Below are 17,921 nucleotides of genomic sequence, written 5' to 3'. Positions count from 1 at the left end.
CATTCACAGGATAAATCCCTCCTCTCAGTACCCTTCTCCACCACCGCCAACTCCAGGCTCCGCTCATTCTGCCTCGCCTCACCCTATGCTTGGAACAACCTTCCTGAACCCTTACGCCAAGCCCCCTCCCTGCCCGTCTTCAAGTCTTTGCTTAAAGCCCACCTCTTAAATGCTGCGTTCGGCACCTAACCCTTACCGTTCAGTGAATCCAGACTGCCCCAATTTGACTGCCCCTATCGGACCGACCGTTCACTTGTCTATTAGATTGTAAGCTCTTTGAGCAGGGACTGTCTCTCTTTGTTAAATTGTACAGCGCTGCGTAACCCTAGTAGCGCTCTAGAAATGTTAAGTAGTAAGTAGTAGAAACAGCTAGACTTCACCTGCACTTGACCACCCTTCCCCAGGAGTTGAGCCCCTGGGTGCAGGCGGCCAGCAGGACTTACCGGACAGGGCAGGAACTGGATACCCACTAGGCTGAACAAGGACTGAGGGTCAGAGAGAAAAGGAATATACATGGGCAGCAAGGCAGGAAAATGGGCTAGGACTCACAGACAGACAATACTACACAAGGCAGGAAATAGACAAGCTAAAGGACAGGAACTGAAAGCTGACAAGCAGCCACTGAAACAGGGTACAAACACTGACAGAAAAGAGTCAGGACTGAAAGCTACCATGCAGCCACTAAGAAAGAGACACAGACAAACAGAAACTAGACCAGGAAGACAGACCAGAAACAAGACTAGGAAAATAAGCAATAAACCTAAGCTAAACTACACACAGACTAACTAGAACTGGACAAGAAACTCAAACAAGAAACCAGACTAGGCGTAAGTGCAACAAAGCACCAACAAACCAGGGACCTTAGACGATGCAAAGGCACACACAGAAGTTTCCAGGTGATTAATAAAGCCCATCAGCTGCAGGCATCACAAGGTAGCTATGGGTGCTGTTTAGGCACAAACAAGAGAAGCAAGTCTGGCAGCCCGGAAGATCCAGACTGGACTGGGCTGAAGTCCGGAACAGGTGACAGTCCATAGCAGCCACCAGTTCTGGCCACCAGATGGCAAGGTGAACACAGACAAGGAAACCTTCACATATGTGACAGCGTGACATTTCCAGTGGTAATCAGCAGTTGGAGTGTGCCGACTGGTCCATGCGCATGTAGTGCGTGAGCCCCTACCGCTAGATCAATGGGTGGTGTTAAGGGCTCAGACCAGTTTTAGGCGCTCGCTGGTTTCAGTTTTACTGCATGCCCTTTTCCCATCCCATTTTTAAAAAAGCCCTTTTTTCCAGACACGATAAAAACTGGCCCAATGCACGCCAAAAACATGCACCTACACTACTGCAGGACACTTTTTACCGCCGCTTAGTAAAATGACCCCTTAGCCTTTATCTACTTGAATACTATGGAGCTGATTCTCTAAACCGTAGTAAAATATACCGGTTAACATGGAGGGGCATTTCTGGAAGAAACGTCTAAGCGGAATTTGGACGTTTTACAAAGTCGTCCAAATTCAAAGGCGGAGAGAAGGTCATTTTCGAAAAAAGATAGACGTCCATCTTTCGTTTCAAAAATACCAAGGACATCCTGTGACTTGGACGACCTAGTGGATTTTCGAACAAAAAACGCCCAATTGCAAGATGTCTAAAAAGGAGGAGTGGGTTAATGGTTAGTGCAGCAGGCTTTGCTCCTAGCAGCATAGGTTCAATTCCCACTGCTACTTGTTCAGACTTTGGGCAAGTCAAATACAGAAAGGGCATTTTTGGATATGACAGGAAAGGTCATTTTCTACAAAAAAAAGGTCTATCTTTTCCTTTTGAAAGTGCTGTTGGGAAAAATGTTTTCTGATTTGAGGGAGTATGGTGAGGTGATCCCTGAGTCCCTCCAGTGGTCATCTGGTCATTTGGGACACCTCTTGTGCGGAGTAGAGGAGTAGCCTAGTGGTTAGTACAGCAGACTTTGATTCTGGGAAAGTGGGTTCAATTCCCACTGCAGCTATTTTTTATAAAAACAGGTCTAGCTCAAAACATCTAAGTTTTTTAGTCTTGGACGTCTTTGTTTTGTTCCTTTATCGTTGAAAGACGTCCATATCTTAGGAACGCCCAAGTCCCACCTTGAACACACCCCTGGCATGCCCCCTTGAGATTTAGACGTGCTTCTGATGGACTGCAGTTGGAGACGTCCAAAATCAGGTTTCATTTATACCGATTTGGACGTCCCTGGGAGATGGACATCCATGTTCCGATTTATGCCAAAAGATGGACGTCCATCTCTTTCGAAAATGAGCCTGATGGTCCTTTAATATGAGTCAACGGGCCAATTTTAATGCAATGCTCATGAATGTAAATAAATGGAGGGATAGCCTACTCTACCTGAATGTAACATGTCTTGAGTTACAACTGAAAAAGAATGAGCCAAAAATCCAAATCCAAATAAATAGTTGTTAAACACTGAATTGGCAACCAGGAAACGTTTAGGGGCTTTTGTACTAAAGAGCGTTAGGCACTTACCCCCAAATTCTATATATGGCTTCTTAAGTTATGCATGCAAATCGGCATGTGTAGCTGATTTGTGCATGCAACTTCTCTACTATAATAAAAGGCACCTTCAACGTTCTGAAGCTGACTCCGTGGCTTCACTAAAGTGAAGGGTTCGTAAGGATCGTTAGGTTTGTCGCTCTGTAACCATCTCTCTCGGCCCCGCCCTCGCGCCTCTGATAGGTCCGCCGCCCTCGACGTCATCACGTTTTGACGAACCCTTCACTTCAATGAAGCCATGGAGTCAGCTTCACAACGTTGCAGGTGGGTGGCTGGAGGGGAGGGGAGGGAAAGAGAAGGGGCAACTACCTTGGAACTGGGAGGGAGGGAGGGGAGGGGGGGCAACGACCCTGGAACTGGGTGAGTGGGAGGGAAGGTGGCCCCTGGAACTTGGAGGGAGACCAGGCGGAACCAGAAACTGGGATAGAGGAAGGGGGGTGACCCTGAAACTGGGAGGGAGGGGGAGGGGGTAGGGGGGGAAACAACCCTGGAACTGGGTGGGTGGGAGGGCGGGCGGACCCTGCAACTTGGAGGGGGGGCCGACTCTGACACTTGGAGGGGGGGCGGGCGGACAATGAAACTGGGAGGGAGGGAGGGAGGGGGCCCCTGGCACACACTCTCATTCTCACACACACACACTCTCACACACAGTCTCACTCTGTCACACACACTCACACATTCACTCTCTCTCTCTGTCACACACACTCACACATTCACTCTCTCTGTATCACACACTCACTCTCACACACACACTCCGAGGAAAACCTTGCTAGCGCCCGTTTCATTTGTGTCAGAAACGGGCCTTTTTTCCTAGTAATTTAATAATGAGTCAATCAGCACCGATAATTGGATGGTAACAAGCAATTATCACCACAAATTGGCAATATTTAGAATTTATACGCACTACTCGCTAAGCATATTCTATAACATAGCCCGTATAAATTCTGCCATGTAGATCCCAAAAGAGAGCATGGCTGTGGGAGGAGCATGGACGGGTCATGGGCGTTCCAAAAATCTATGCACAGTGTTATAGAATAACTCACTCTGGGCTAAATTCTATATATGGTGTCTAAAAAAATCCATGTGGAGATGAGCGTATTCTATAAAATTAAGGCACGGTATATAGAATATGCGTTATCAATACTACAGCGCCTAAAGCTATGCGCATTCATTTATGCTAATAAAAACCTTGTGTAAATCCATGCGCGTAGATTTAGGCACACTGAGGCGTATTTTGTAATTGCGCACATAACTATTGGAATGCCCATGGAATACCCATTAACACGTCCCTTATTCAGCTACACGCATTTATCTTAAACTGTGTGCGCTTTGCAATTTAGGTGCAGTTCTTTATAGAATACGCTTACCGATTTCCGCGCATAAATTGTAATTATTGCTAATTAGCACTCATTATTGCTTATTAAGTACCGTTAAAAATGCTAATTTATCTTGTTCCACCAATTAAGTTACACGCTTATCTCCACGCCAATCTAGGTACCATATATAGAATCCGGGGTACTGGGCCTAAAGTTAGGTGTGAGCATTTACACTGGGTTTTTATTGGCATAGTTTGCTGCACCTAAATTCTAGTCATGGGCCTAAAGTTAGGTGTGAGCATTTACACTGGGTTTTTATTGGCATAGTTTGCTGCACCTAAATTCTAGTCATGTGGACAACTTTAGGCATATTCTGTAAATCACATCTAACTTTAGGCGCAGCTTATAGAATATGCCTAAGCATGTTTTTTTAGGTGACATATATAGAGTTAGGTTCTTACCACTTAATACTATAAAATTGGGTGCTGAGCTTAGCATGTAAAATTGTGTATTGCAATTTCTAGAAAGAATAAGGTCTTAGTTTAACAATTGCCTGTTAATTAGAATTCACAGAAACAAACAGGAGATAATCTACTGCAGAAGTAGAACAGAAGCAGCGATCCAAGGAAGGACAAACACTGCAAGAGTTTATCCAAATGTCAACTTTAATGGCAACAGGATCCAACCTGGCCAAGTTTCAGAAAAACCTTTGTCAGGGGTCTACAAACAATAAATATCATAAAATCAATAAATGTATAAGAAAGATCATCATTAAAATAAATTATATAAGAATAAGAATGCAAACTTTACCACATAGGTTTCCACAATACATTCACAGAATCAGTGCGTGTACTGCAATAGCCTGTCAACATATAAAAACATTTCATAAATATCATTATTATTGCCCATAATGTATAGCTTCAACCAAAATAAAAATCATAACCATATAGAGCCTTTATTAAAATACAGTTCTCAACAACAATATTCATATTATATGGCTTATAGGTTGAAAACAACGCTAAGCATATGGACAATGACTCATTTTAACTTAACACACAAATATATAATCCATCAGATTAGCACAGTCCACACACACACCTCCCCCCCCACACACACATACTACAGACCCCTTGCAAGTGAGTTCTACCTTGAAGGGGCCCTGATGGTCTAGTGGCTTTTTTGGGGACAGGAAAGAATCTCACTCTTTCCTGCCTGCTGCCGCTAGTGTGCCCGGGGCCAGCGCCAGGGTGTTTTCAAAATGGCTGCCAAGACTTACCATAGCAGTCTCGCGGGTCTTGGCACTTTTGCGAGACTGCCACAAGACTGCTGCAAGAAGTCTCGGCGGCCATTTTTAAAACACAGCGGCGCCGGGCACACTAGCAGCAGTGGGCAGGAAAGAGTGGAATTATAGAATTTGTGTTTAGAATACCTCATCCAGCTGCCTACTGTTTGGTGTTCTTTCTTGAATCTACCTCTTAAGGTGTGGTTAATACATGCAAAGAGGCTATCGCGCAACCTCTTTAAGGGTTTTTGAGGTTGTTCGCATGTTACTGAATTTTTCTGTTAACGGGCATGGCATGGGCAGAGAGTGAGGGAGGGTGGAAGCATTAGTCAGCTAGTGGGTTAAATTTATCACATACTAACTGGCTATTTTTTTTGTTACATTTGTACCCCGCGCTTTCCCACTCATGGCAGGCTCAATGCGGCTTACATGGGGCAATGGAGGGTTAAGTGACTTGCCCAGAGTCACAAGGAGCTGCCTATGCCTGAAGTGGGAATTGAACTCAGTTCCTCAGGACCAAAGTCCACCACCCTAACCACTAGGCCACTCCTCCACTGTTGCTACTATTTGAGATTCACCAATGTGGCCGCGCAGGCTTCTGTGAGTCTGACGTCCTGCACATACGTGCAGGACGTCAGACTCACAGAAGCAGAAGCCTGCGCAGCCTTCTACATGGAATGTTGCTAGTGGAATAGCAACATTCCGTGTAGAATCTCCAATAGTAGCAACATTCCATGTAGAATCCCCAATAGTATCTATTTTATTTTTGTTACATTTGTACCCTGCGCTTTCCCACTCATGGCAGGCTCAATGCGGCTTACATGGGGCAATGGAGGGTTAAGTGACTTGCCCAGAGTCACAAGGAGCTGCCTGTGCCTGAAGTGGGAATCAAACTCAGTTCCTCAGTTCCCCAGGACCAAAGTCCACCACCCTAACCACTAGGCCACTAGTTAAGACGGCAGCACTTAGTATCCGCTAAATAGGAGGTGATCAGTGCTCTCGCATTAACTGTGGCCATGTACCACATGGTAACTGTCACTGTAATGTGGGAGCAGCATTAAAAAAAATGCTGGTTCTGCTCCCACTGGGTACTGAGTAAAACTTGCAGGTACCATGTGCTATATTCCCACATTAAGTTGAGGCAACAACAAATTTTTCTGCGGTTTAGTAAAAGGGCCCCTTAAATTGTAAGCTCTCTGGGGACCTGATTGAAACTCACCTTGAGCTACTACTGAAATAGGTGTGAGCAAAATTCCAAAAAATAAATATGTGCATACTAGCACGTTAATGCCTGTTAGAAAACAAGCACCAGCAAGCCGTATTCAATAAAGATTTTATACACAGGCAGAGCATGGTAGAAAAGTCACCTATAAAATTCAAGCCCTGTAGCAAAAATATTTCATATGTTACATTTATATTAAAATAATATATGGATCCTGACACATTCTAAATTCTATTAACATATATGAAAAAAAAACAGTAAATATGTGCTATGTAATATATGGGTAATTTACAAAGAAGTAGTTGGGAATATATGGAGTATATGAGGTTCTTTGGATAGAATGGCTGTTAAGTCTCAATATGCACTTCTTGCCTCCTGCCAGTAGGTGTCTTAGTAGAATTCTGGGATTAGCCAATAGTCCTTCAGTTCTATAGCCCACACTTCTTGCTGGAGGCCATTTTGTTTCCTATTCAGGACATATATATATATATGCTTCCAGGTGTCCAGACCTGCATACAAGCTGCCAGAACATGGTGTCTCCTGCACCTCATGTCTGGTAATTCTGCATTCAAGAACTGCTGTGCTGTTCAAGTCCAGTTTTCTTGCTTCCATCATCCATCAGCTTCAACTTATCCCAGAAATAGTGGATTTTCTCCAAGTCCATGGACTTTTCCTTTAGGAAGCCGTCCAAACCTTTTTAAAACTCTGCCACCCTCCATTGCCTCAGGTACAAACATAGATTGTTGATCCCTCCAGGACAGGGAAATACCCAGTGTACCTGAATGTAACTCATCTTGAGCTACTACTGAAGAGGTGTGAGCAAAATCCAAATAAAAATAATAAATTCCTTGCTCTTTCACCAGTCTGTAGAAAACTCTAATCCATCACTCCCTCTCATGTTTTGACCAATTTACAAAAGGCCTTCTCATCTAACTCCAAACTAGTGGGTCCTTTTTCAAAGGCGCGCAGAAAAATGGCTTGCGGTAGTGTAGGCATGGGTTTTGGGCACGCACTGATCCATTTTTCAGTGCACCTGTGAATAAGGCCTTTTTTTTTTTTGCCGAAAATGGACGTGCGGCAAAATCAAAACTGCCACGTATCCATTTTGGGTCTGACCTAGCGGTAAAGAATCCGGGTGGTAATGACCTAAGTGTGTCAAATGCGACTTGGCATGCATCTGTTATGCGCATCCAAAAATAAAAAATACTTTTCAGAATCGTATATCGGACGCGAGCCAAAAATTAAATTACTGCAAGAGCCATGAAGTAGTCGGGCGGTAACTCCATTTTGGCGCGCATTGGGAGCGCGTAGACGCTTACGCAGTTTAGTAAAAGGGGCTCTAGCTTCCTTAAGCATCTCATTCCACCACATAAGTGCCATCACTGAAAACATCCAACATCTCCCATTTGTTTCTTGCACCTCTTTGGGACTTGGGCGGATAACTCACGGCAGGGCTGGAGGAGCTGGGAGAGCAGGCTGAAAGTAAACAAAACAAAAGAAAAGGAACAGAATGTCATTTGTTTCTTTACAAAATAAAATTAACACATATATTTCCAACTAAAAGTGCAATCAGAGTTTCAGAATGTGCACAGCCACTGTAAAAAAAAAACCCCCAAAAAAGGGCCTTTTAGGAGGTATAATTTAATGAGAGGAGAAAACTATACGCGTCTATTAAAGATGAAAAACGTATACAAGTTTATGCACAGTATTTTTGCCATATATCAATCTGATCTTGAGACAAGTAAACAGTGGCGTAGCAGGGGAGGCTGCTACCCGGGGCGGGGCGGTTCGCCATTGCACCCCCCCCCCCCCCCCCCCCGACGACCAGCTCCCGCACCCTACCTTTAAAAAGAATACCGGGAGTCGCACCTGCCCTGCACATACAAGAAATGTGGACCGTCGGCTCTTCTCTCGCTCTGTCTGTCCCGCCCTTGCGGAAATAGGAAGTTGCGTCAGCGGAGGGCGGGACAGACAGAGCGAGGGAAGAGCCGACGGTCCACTTCTGTGAATATCCATTGAGTGTGTGAGGGCTAAAAAAAAAAAATAGCTGCGGCATTTCAGTTTGACCTCCAAATGAAAATTTCATCCTATAAAGACATTTCTGAACTGTTTCTTTATTCCAGATGCTTTCACTATAGGAATGCTTTTTTTTTTTTTTTTTGTAGAACCTGAACTCAGTGGAAAACATTTTCAGCATCTTGTTTTCCCTGTACACGCTCCTTTCAGAGCTCAATCTGCTAAACTGTGTGATAACTTTGCCTTTCCCTTCCATTTCACTATGTTGAATCACCAGCCAGTCCTTAAAGTTGGCAGCCACCTGTCCTGTTGCGTTCCCTTTAACTTCATTCCTGGCATATGCTGTTGGTTTTTTTTTTTCCTTCTTCTCCAGATGGCCTACATGACTTAATTTACATTTCAGATATTCCAACTGTAATGGTTTTGATATTCCTAACAATATATACTTGTCCTCAGCACCGTGATTCAAATCCATGTGTTAGTCATTTCTTGTAGCCCTGATGTTCCTCGTGCTTCCTGCATTTGTAAACACCGGCTCTATCTTTTTCTCATTTGATACCTTCGTCATTTAACTTTCTTATCCACGTAGTAATGATAGGCTGGAATATATAAAGCCAAATATGTACTTAAACACTCCATTCAAATACTGGTGGGTTTTTTTTTCTCATGAATTCAAAATGTGACATTTGCCAGAATTCACTGGTTATTTATTCCACAGTCTCTATGTTCTCTCACTAAGGGACCCTTTTACTAACGCACACCGAAAAATGGCTTGCGCTAGTGTAGGCACATGTATTGGATGTGCGCAGGTCCGTTTTTCAGTGCGCCTGCAAAAAAAGGCGGGGGGGGGGGGTTGCCGAAAATAGACGTGCAGCAAAATAAAAATCAGCGTTCGTCCATTTTGGGCCTGAGACCTTATTGCTACCCATTGACTTAGCGGTAAGGTCTCGCATGTTAACCGGGCAGTAATCATCAGCGTACGTACACTGCCAATTACCGCCCAGTTAGCACCACGTGGTAGAAAATAGAAAATTATTTTCTGCTGCTCGTTTTGCACGTACATCAAAATTAGAATTAGTACCCAGGGCACACGGTAGCTGTATGGTAGTTCTAATTTGATGCATATTGTACGTGTGTAGGGCACCTACGCATCGTAAGAAAAGGGCTCCTTAGGTCTTACAATTGACAACAGAACTCAAGGAATAACATGTATAGAATGTTTGTACGTTTGGGAAGCTCGCCAGGTGCCCTTGGCCTGGATTGGCCGCTGTCGTGGACAGGATGCCGGGCTCGATGGACCCTTGGTCTTTTCCCAGTATGGCAATACTTATGTACTTATGAATGTAACTCACCTTGAGCTACTAAAACAAATCGGAGAAACATTTTCTTCACCCAACGCATAATTAAACTCTGGAATTCGTTGCCGGAGAACGTGGTGAGGCGGTTAGCTTGGCAGAGTTTAAAAAGGGGTTAGACGGTTTCCTAAGGGACAAGTCCATAAACCGCTACTAAATGGACTTGGGAAAAATCCACAATTCCGGGAATAACATGTATAGAATGTTTGCACGTTTGGGAAGCTTGCCAGGTGCCCTTGGCCTGGATTGGCCTCTGTCATGGACAGGATGCTGGGCTCAATGGACCCTTGGTCTTTTCCCAGTATGGCATTACTTACGCTCTAATATTTGAAATGGAGACTTTAAGGAGTCCTTTTAATAAGCTGCGGTAAGCACTAATGTCTGCTTTCCACAGCTTAAAATGCCTGAGTGTGCCCCACAGTAATTTTGGCATCGGTGCATGCTTTGCATGTGGTAAAAAAATAGATTTGGGAGCCCTTTTACTAAGTGGCGATTACCACACGCTACAAAACATTACCATGGGATGCTCTGAAGCATCTTAGTAACAAAGTAAGTGACGGCAGAAAAAGACCTGTACGGTCCATCCAGTCTGCCCAACAAGATAAACTCATCTGTGCTACTTTATATGTAAAGAGAATCCACGTACGTGGAGATTTCAGTAGATCCCACGGAGCAGACAATGAGAACAAAAGGAAATGAGAATATCAACCAGGCTTATCCAAAGAACTGGAACCAGACAAAACTATATAAAATTCAAACAAACAATATTTATTAATATTTCTTTAAAATGACTCGACACAACGTTGTGTTTCGGCCTGTTGGCCTACATCAGGAGTCTTGTATCCGTAGTAAAAAATGAAACATATGAATTGATGATATGAAAGAAAAATCTCAAACATCAATTGATGGGTAAAAATCCGGAGACAAAAATATATACCATAGAAATGGTCTTGAAAAAGGCCGTTTGTAAATGTTCCGTCTGTCACTGGAACCTGCATGAACACAATAGAAATACTTTATATGTATACCTGACCTTGATTTGTATCTGCCATTTTCAGGGCACAGACCATAGACGTCTGCCCAGCACTAGCCCTGCCTCCCAACCACTAGCCCCGCCTCCTAACCACTGGTGCTGCTCATCTTGCGGTAGTTCTGGGATTGACACATGCCAATCCCATGCTAAAAAATATTAAAATATTTTTTAGCATGGGGGTGTGTTTAGGGGGTGGAGAGTAGGTGTGCCCTTTGCTAACTGGCAAATCACCGCTGGTTTAGCACGGGGGCCCTTACTGTGTAGTAAATAGATGGCGGAAAGGGCTCCGGCACTAATGGCCACGCACTAATTGGGGAATTAGCATGTGGCCATGAATGGAAGCATTGAAATTGCAGCCATTTCACTGCCACAGTAAACGTAGCCTCAGCACGCAGGAAACCCAGGTGCTAAAAATAGTGCAGGCTACTTTTTACCGTGGCTTAGTAAAAGAGCCCCTTTCATTTTTAGCACAGGGGGAGGGTCAGGTGTCTGTCTCAATAGCAGACTATGGACTTTTCCTCCAGGAATTTGTCCAAACCTTTTTTTAAACCCAGATACGCCAACCGCTGTTACCACATCCTCCGGCAAAAAGTTCCAGAGCTTAGCTATTCGTTGAGTGAAAAAATATTTCCTCCTCTTTGTTTTAAAAGTATCTCCATGTAACTTCATTTCAGTGTTCCCCAGTCTTTGTACTTTTGGAACGAGTAAAAAAAAAAAATCGATTTACTTCTGCGCTTTCTATACCACTCAGGATTTTGTACACCTCCGGCACAGCACGCCGATTAATATGTGGTAAGCGCGTGAGCCCTCACTGTCTACTAAAATAGGTGGAGGAAGGGCCTCATATGCTAATAGTCAGTGCAAATGGGAAAATTAGCACATGGCCATTAATAGAAAAACTCAGAACTTCAGTCATTTTGCCCCTGCAGAAAGAATGGCCTTAGGTCATGGGAATGACTTGTATAAGGATGCACTAAGGCCACTTTTTACCACAGTGTGGTAAAAGAGCATCTAAATTAGTGGACATGCTAAAATTGCATTTAGCATCTAATTCACTAAGGGGCAATTTTACTAAGCTACATCAAGAAATGGGCTTAGTTCACCCTTAGTGAAGGAGTAGCCTAGTGGTTAGTGCAGCGGACTTTGATCCTGGGGAACTGAGCTCAATTCCCACGGCAGCTCCTTGTATCTCTGGGCAAATCAGTTAACCCTCCATTGCCCCTGGTACAAAATACGTACCTGAATATATGTAAACCACTTTGAATGCAGTTGCAAAAACCTCAGAAAGGTGGCATGTCAAGTCTGAGTATACAGTATTGTCAATAAAGTTTTTTTGGATGTTATATTGATCTGCTCCTTTGTCTTCCACGTTATTTTGCAGATCGTTTGCCTTGTTGTTTTCTGGGACCCTATTTGAGATTCTACATGGAATGTTGCTACTATTGGAGATTCTAGATGGAATGTTGCTACTATTGACATTCTGTTGCTACTATTGGAGATTCTACATGGAATGTTGCTATTCCACTAGCAGCATTCCATGTAGAAGCCTGCCCTTGCAGATCAGGATGTCAGACTCACAGAAACAGAAGCTTGCGCGGCCGCATTGCTGATCTGCAAGGGCAGGCTTCTACATGGAATGTTGCTAGTGGAGGAGGAGCCTAGTGGTTAGTGCAGTGGACCTTGATCCTGGGGAACTGAGTTCAATTCCCACTGCAGCTCCTTGTGACTCTGGGCAAGTCACTTAATCCTCCATTGCCTCAGGTACACAATAAGTACCTGAATATATGTAAACTGCTTTGAATGTAGTTGCAAAAACCTCAGAAAGGCAGTATATCAAGTTCCCTTTCTCTTATGTAGGGCCTTTCTTGTGTGCTAAGCCCATTTCTAGTGTGGCTGTCAAAACGGGCCTTTTCCTATTGGTTTAATTTATGGAAGTGAGCTAATGTTAGCATTAGAGCACGGCAATTTAAAAAAATTATCACAGGAGCACTTGAGGGCTCCCTCGTTGCAGATGCTGCTAACCAGCTAGCATAGCGGTGACGTCAGTGTGCTAGCTGATTAGTACATCCACGCTCTTTCTCCACCCCTGACATGCTCCTCCCAATTTTCCTTTTTTAAATAATTACCCCAAATCTAAAAAAAAAAAGATGATTACCATGCATTTAGGGCATCCAAATGGCAGAAGAAAATTTAATGTAGACAAATGCAAGGTGATGCACATTGGAAAGAATAATCCAAATCATAGTTACCTGATGTTAGGGTCCACCTTGGGAGTCAGCACTCAAGAAAAAGATCTGGGTGTCATTGTAGAGAATACTCTGAAATATTTTTTTTCAGTTGCCGCATACTATTGTCCACATTAGCACATGGCCGGATAAAAGAAATATTGGGAAATGGTAACTTCATGGCTGCAGTAAATCTGAGTTTAGTGATGGAAAAATCCTATATTAGCATAAACTAAGCCCAGATTAGTAAAAAGACCCTGAGTTAGTTATTGGTGAAATCCTTTTGAAAATGAGGTTCATTATGTATGCAACACAATGAAAGTTATCATCCAAAATTGTTTTAGGTTATGATATGCAAATGAGATTCTACAGTTTGGTGCACTAGCCAGATAAAATAGCAAACCCAAATTCTGTGTATTTATATAGTCTTATTTTCTTTATTCTTTTAACAGTGATCAAGAAATGCTGATGGTAATCTGGGCCTAGCCTTTGTGCTTGAAAAACATGTTTGCACAGCTCTAAGGTAATTCTATTTGGTATGGAAAAATACTGCTGATTATATAGAGATACACTGATTTCACACCTCTTTAGTGCTGTTGTCTACTGTATAGAGTATCCCATGGGCTGGTAACAGACTGGATATGGCAAATGTAAATCTCAACTCCGATATTTGTTAGGGATGTGCATAGGGTTACCATATGTCCGGATTTACCTGGACATGTCCTCTTTTTGAGGACATGTCCGGGCAACCGGGTGGGTTTTGCCAATCTGCCCGTTTGTCCGGATTTCTGGACAAACGGGCAGGCTGGCAGGCGGGCCACCAGCCTGCCCATTTGTCCAGAAATCCAGACAAACGGGCAGATTGCTAGCCTTCCTTCCCCTTACTTACTACTGCCCTGGTGGTCTAGTGACCTCTTCCGCCTTCGGGGCAGGAAAGAGCCCCCTCTTTTCTGCCCGGAGCTCTGCCTTGCATGCATCCTTCCTGTTTCTGATCTCGGCACCGATTCAAAATGGCCATTGACAGTTAAAGTGACCTCACGAAACTTTAACTCTCGGTGGCCATTTTGAATCGACGCCGAGATCAGAAACAGGAAGGATGCATGCAAGGCAGAGCTCCAGGCAGGAAAGAGGGGGCTCTTTCCTGCCCCGAAGAGGTCACTAGACCACCAGGGCAGTAGTAAGGTAAGGGGATGGGGTGACGGGGAGGGGGAGTGACGGGGTGTATGACAGGGGGGAGGGGAAATTGTGACGGGGCGGGGCTGGGTGTAAAAGGGGGCGTGGCATGTGTCCTCCTTTTGGGGGGACAAAATATGTTAATCCTAGATGTGCACAATGGTACGTAATGTTTTTTCTTCTGACTTTTGCACTGTTTTCTGTTTGATTCATGCGTTCATTTTAATTTAGGGGCCCTTTTACTAAAGTGGATTAGGCAGTTGCGCTCGGATTGTATAAATTGTGACTAAAGTTACACACGCAAATCGGCGCGTGTAGCCGATTTGCGTGCACAACTTAATTGCTTTACAAGCCAATCAGCATCGGTAATTGGCTGCTAACGACCAAGTATTGGTATTAATTGGGCTTAATTAGGATTTACATGCAGATCGTATTCTACATCAATCTGTGCATAAATTTATGGGGACGCGGCCAGGGTCATTTCGGGGACGTTCCAAAATTGTACGTGTGTAACCACAGAATTTGGCCGAACCCCGCATAATTTAGGCACCAACATTTACACCAGATTTTAGTAGGCGTAATTGCCTGCCCCTAAAATTAGACACGGTTTGTGCTCTAAGCACTATTCTCTTAAGGATGCGTAACTCCGGTCTCACCCAGTTCTATCTCCGGACCAGGACCACAAAAGAATTTCACTATCTTTCTCACTTCAAAACTCACCGTTGTCGCTTTCACACGGGCCACTCTTACCCCACACTTTAATTCCAGACCACTTACAGTCGAACTGGGGTGGGTCAGTGGTCCAGGATAGTCATCCAGGGGTTTGGGAGACACTTTACTAGTTCTGGGTTCCACTCAGCTGTTCAGTCCAGGAACCACACTACACTCTGGAACCAGGGACGCGTAGCCAGACACCCAATTTTGGGTGGGCCTGGGCCCAAGATGGGTGGGCAGAAGAACTCCGCCTTGTCCCACAAGTGACTTGGTCTCTCCCTCTCTCGCCTGCATACCATATGGTCTCTCAAACACCCCCCCCCTCCCCCACATACCTTTAAAATAGATTTTCACTGGCAGCGAGCAGCAACTAATACCCACTGCTCATGTTGACCCTACAGCATGTATCAGTCGCTACTTGCTGCAGGTGAAGATCTATTTACAAGGTATGCAGGAGGGACAGTTGTTGGGAGTTTTCGGCTGGTGGGGCTTGGGAAGAATGCCTGCCAGTCACATCATAGGTGTGCTGCCATTGGATGGGCCTGAGCCCAAAGTGGGTGGGCCTGGGCCCACCTGGGCCCACCCTTGGCTACGCCACTGTCTGGAACGTAACAACAGCTCAAACGTTTATTGAACTTCTGCAACAAGCAGCTGGTAAAACTAGCAACACAATTGATTGAAGTACTCTTGAATAACTTAAAGTCAGCTTTTGTTGTTCAATGGAGAACACCTATACCACTTACTTCACGGGTATATATACAGGGTATGCTTTAGTCAGGGCTATTTACATATAGGCAACAACTCCTGCCCATTCCTATCCCAGAGACCTCAATCCTCAAAGGCTGTGCACCTCACAGTTTTCCAGGTCCAGACCTCTTGTGGTCTGACCCAGGGGCATAGCTACACACCCAATTTTGGGTGGGCCTGGGCCCAAGATGGGTGGGCAGAAGAACTCCGCCCTGTCCCACAAGTGACTTGGTCTTTTCCTCTCTCGCCTGCATGCCATATGGTCTCTCAAACATCCCCCTCCCCCGCATACCTTTTAAATAGCAGATCTTCACCAGCAGCGAGCAGCAACTAATGCACACTGCTCATGTTGGCCCCACAGCCTTCCCTCTGATGCAACTTCCTGTTTCTGCATAGGCGGGAATACATCAGAGGGCAGGCTGGTATGCAGGAGGGACAGTTGTTGGGAGTTGTCGGCTGGTGGGGCTTGGAGATCCCTGCTAGCCACATCATAGGTGTGCTGCTACTGGGTGGGCCTCAGCCCAAAGTGGGTGACCTTTGTTTATAATTAGATCTGCCTCACCCATTTGCGCAGCCGAAGCCATGGGCTCTCTGTGCTATCCTAGAGAGAACTGCAAATCTCCTCTAGATACTTAATTACCCCAACCCTGTATCTGCTCATGACAGGCTTACACCGTCAAGGCAGTATAGACCCTTGTAATTAGAAAGGAACCCAGTATGTAGTAGATATAATAAGATAGTTTATTACAATCTTACCAATGGTAATACAATCAATTCAGACAGTCACATGGTGGAACAGCATTACATGGCACATCCTCTCTCTCTGGCCTTCTGGAGTCTTCCTTCTCTGTTCGTCTTCTCCTCTCGTCTGCTCTAATACTCCTCAAACTGCTGCTTATATACAATTTTGGCCCTATTCATTTCAATGGACCCCAGCTGTCTCAATAGGGCTCCTGGCCCTTATCAGTTGATCAGAATGACTTCACATACTATCAAGCTCTAAGTATAAACAAGATATGCTCAGAGCACATCTTATTAGATGACTTTGCATTTTCCCCAAACTTTCCCTAGCCCCCTCTTTGGATGTTCTCACCCGGGGTGCAGCTGACCAAGTACCATCTCTACATAACCATAGCAACTCTTGCTCATGACGTCTTGCAGGTGCCAGTCTCAGGATTGTTTATAGAGTAGATTGCCCCCACCCTTGCCAGTTCTCAATTACCTCATTTCAGTACTTGCCAAAGTGAAATGTAATTATGTCAAAGGTGATCTCTGATTTTTACAGGCTAGCTCTCTTTTGTATCAGAGATGATTTTGATTTTAAGAAGCCTAGCTCTTATTATGAGCCATTGGCCTGTATATTACTGAGAGCAAGGGCTAGCATAACTCTTCACCTTCTTGTGGAACGGCCCTTTTCACTGGCACCACTCTGTCCTTTGGACATTCAGTCCCTGGCTCCACTCCCATGCTCCCGGATTGGGTTTCTCCTCTACCCACACCAGAGGCGTATCTGGCCTCCGGCGGTAGGGGGAGCCAGAGCCAGAGGGAGGGAGCACATTTTAGCCCCCTCCCCACCGCCATTACCGGACCACCCCCCCCCCCACCGCCACCAACAACTCTCTCCACCCCCCTCCCGCCGCCAGCCCTCCCCCGCTGCCGTTTCTTACTTTTGCGCCGAGGTCCGCTTCCTCCTGGACCTTTAAAAATATTTCTTCAGCTGGCGGGGGACCCCAACCCCCACCAGCCAACCCGAGGTGACGTCGTTCAACTTGAAAGTTTCAAGTTCTTTGTCCGCCGTGGCGGACGTGCTGGAGTTGAGCGGCTGAATCCAGTTCAGAGTCTGACGTCGCACCTCTTTGGATCCATTCCTTGTCCATTCCTTGCTTTCGGGTGAGGAGCAGATCTAGAAGACAATGGAGACCTAACCCCTGGAGTTTTGATTAATGCTTCATTTAATTATGCTTTAGAAGAGTATAATGGCCATCAAAGTGATTGTGCTGTGGATTTCAGGTGTTATCACGGGTGATCAATTAGTTGCAGCAAAGGCCTGCCCTTGCCAAACTCAATCTCACTGTTTCCATCTCCCGCAACGATTTTCAGTATTAGGGATCAAAACAGAAGCTGGCTAAAAGATTCTGCTGCAAATATGTTTAGCATAATTTTTAATGGATTTCCTATTGATCTGCCCTGGGCCTGTGCTTCCTTTCTGTATGAGGTCCACACTCAGCCTGGTGTGAGCACAGGGAGAGAATAAGAAATGGAGTATTGCCAGCTTTTCACAGAGAAGAAATGTTTCAGAT

At 44.8% G+C, this 17,921-nt stretch overlaps 1 protein-coding gene across 1 annotated transcript in view; it reads left to right on the top strand.

Moving 5' to 3' along the window:
• The window catches only part of LOC115472873 (disabled homolog 1-like), a 610,553-nt gene that overhangs the window by 78,215 nt on the left and 514,417 nt on the right, over positions 1-17,921 (top strand). Inside the window, exon 2 of the mRNA XM_030207354.1 lies at positions 13,440-13,510. The gene's annotated coding sequence lies outside the window, so the exon portion shown is untranslated. The remainder of the gene's footprint in view (positions 1-13,439; positions 13,511-17,921) is intronic.

The sequence above is a fragment of the Microcaecilia unicolor genome, chromosome 6, assembly GCF_901765095.1.
Source record: "Microcaecilia unicolor chromosome 6, aMicUni1.1, whole genome shotgun sequence".
Lineage (NCBI taxonomy): Eukaryota > Metazoa > Chordata > Amphibia > Gymnophiona > Siphonopidae > Microcaecilia > Microcaecilia unicolor.
This window is presented reverse-complemented; position numbering and strand designations above follow the sequence as displayed.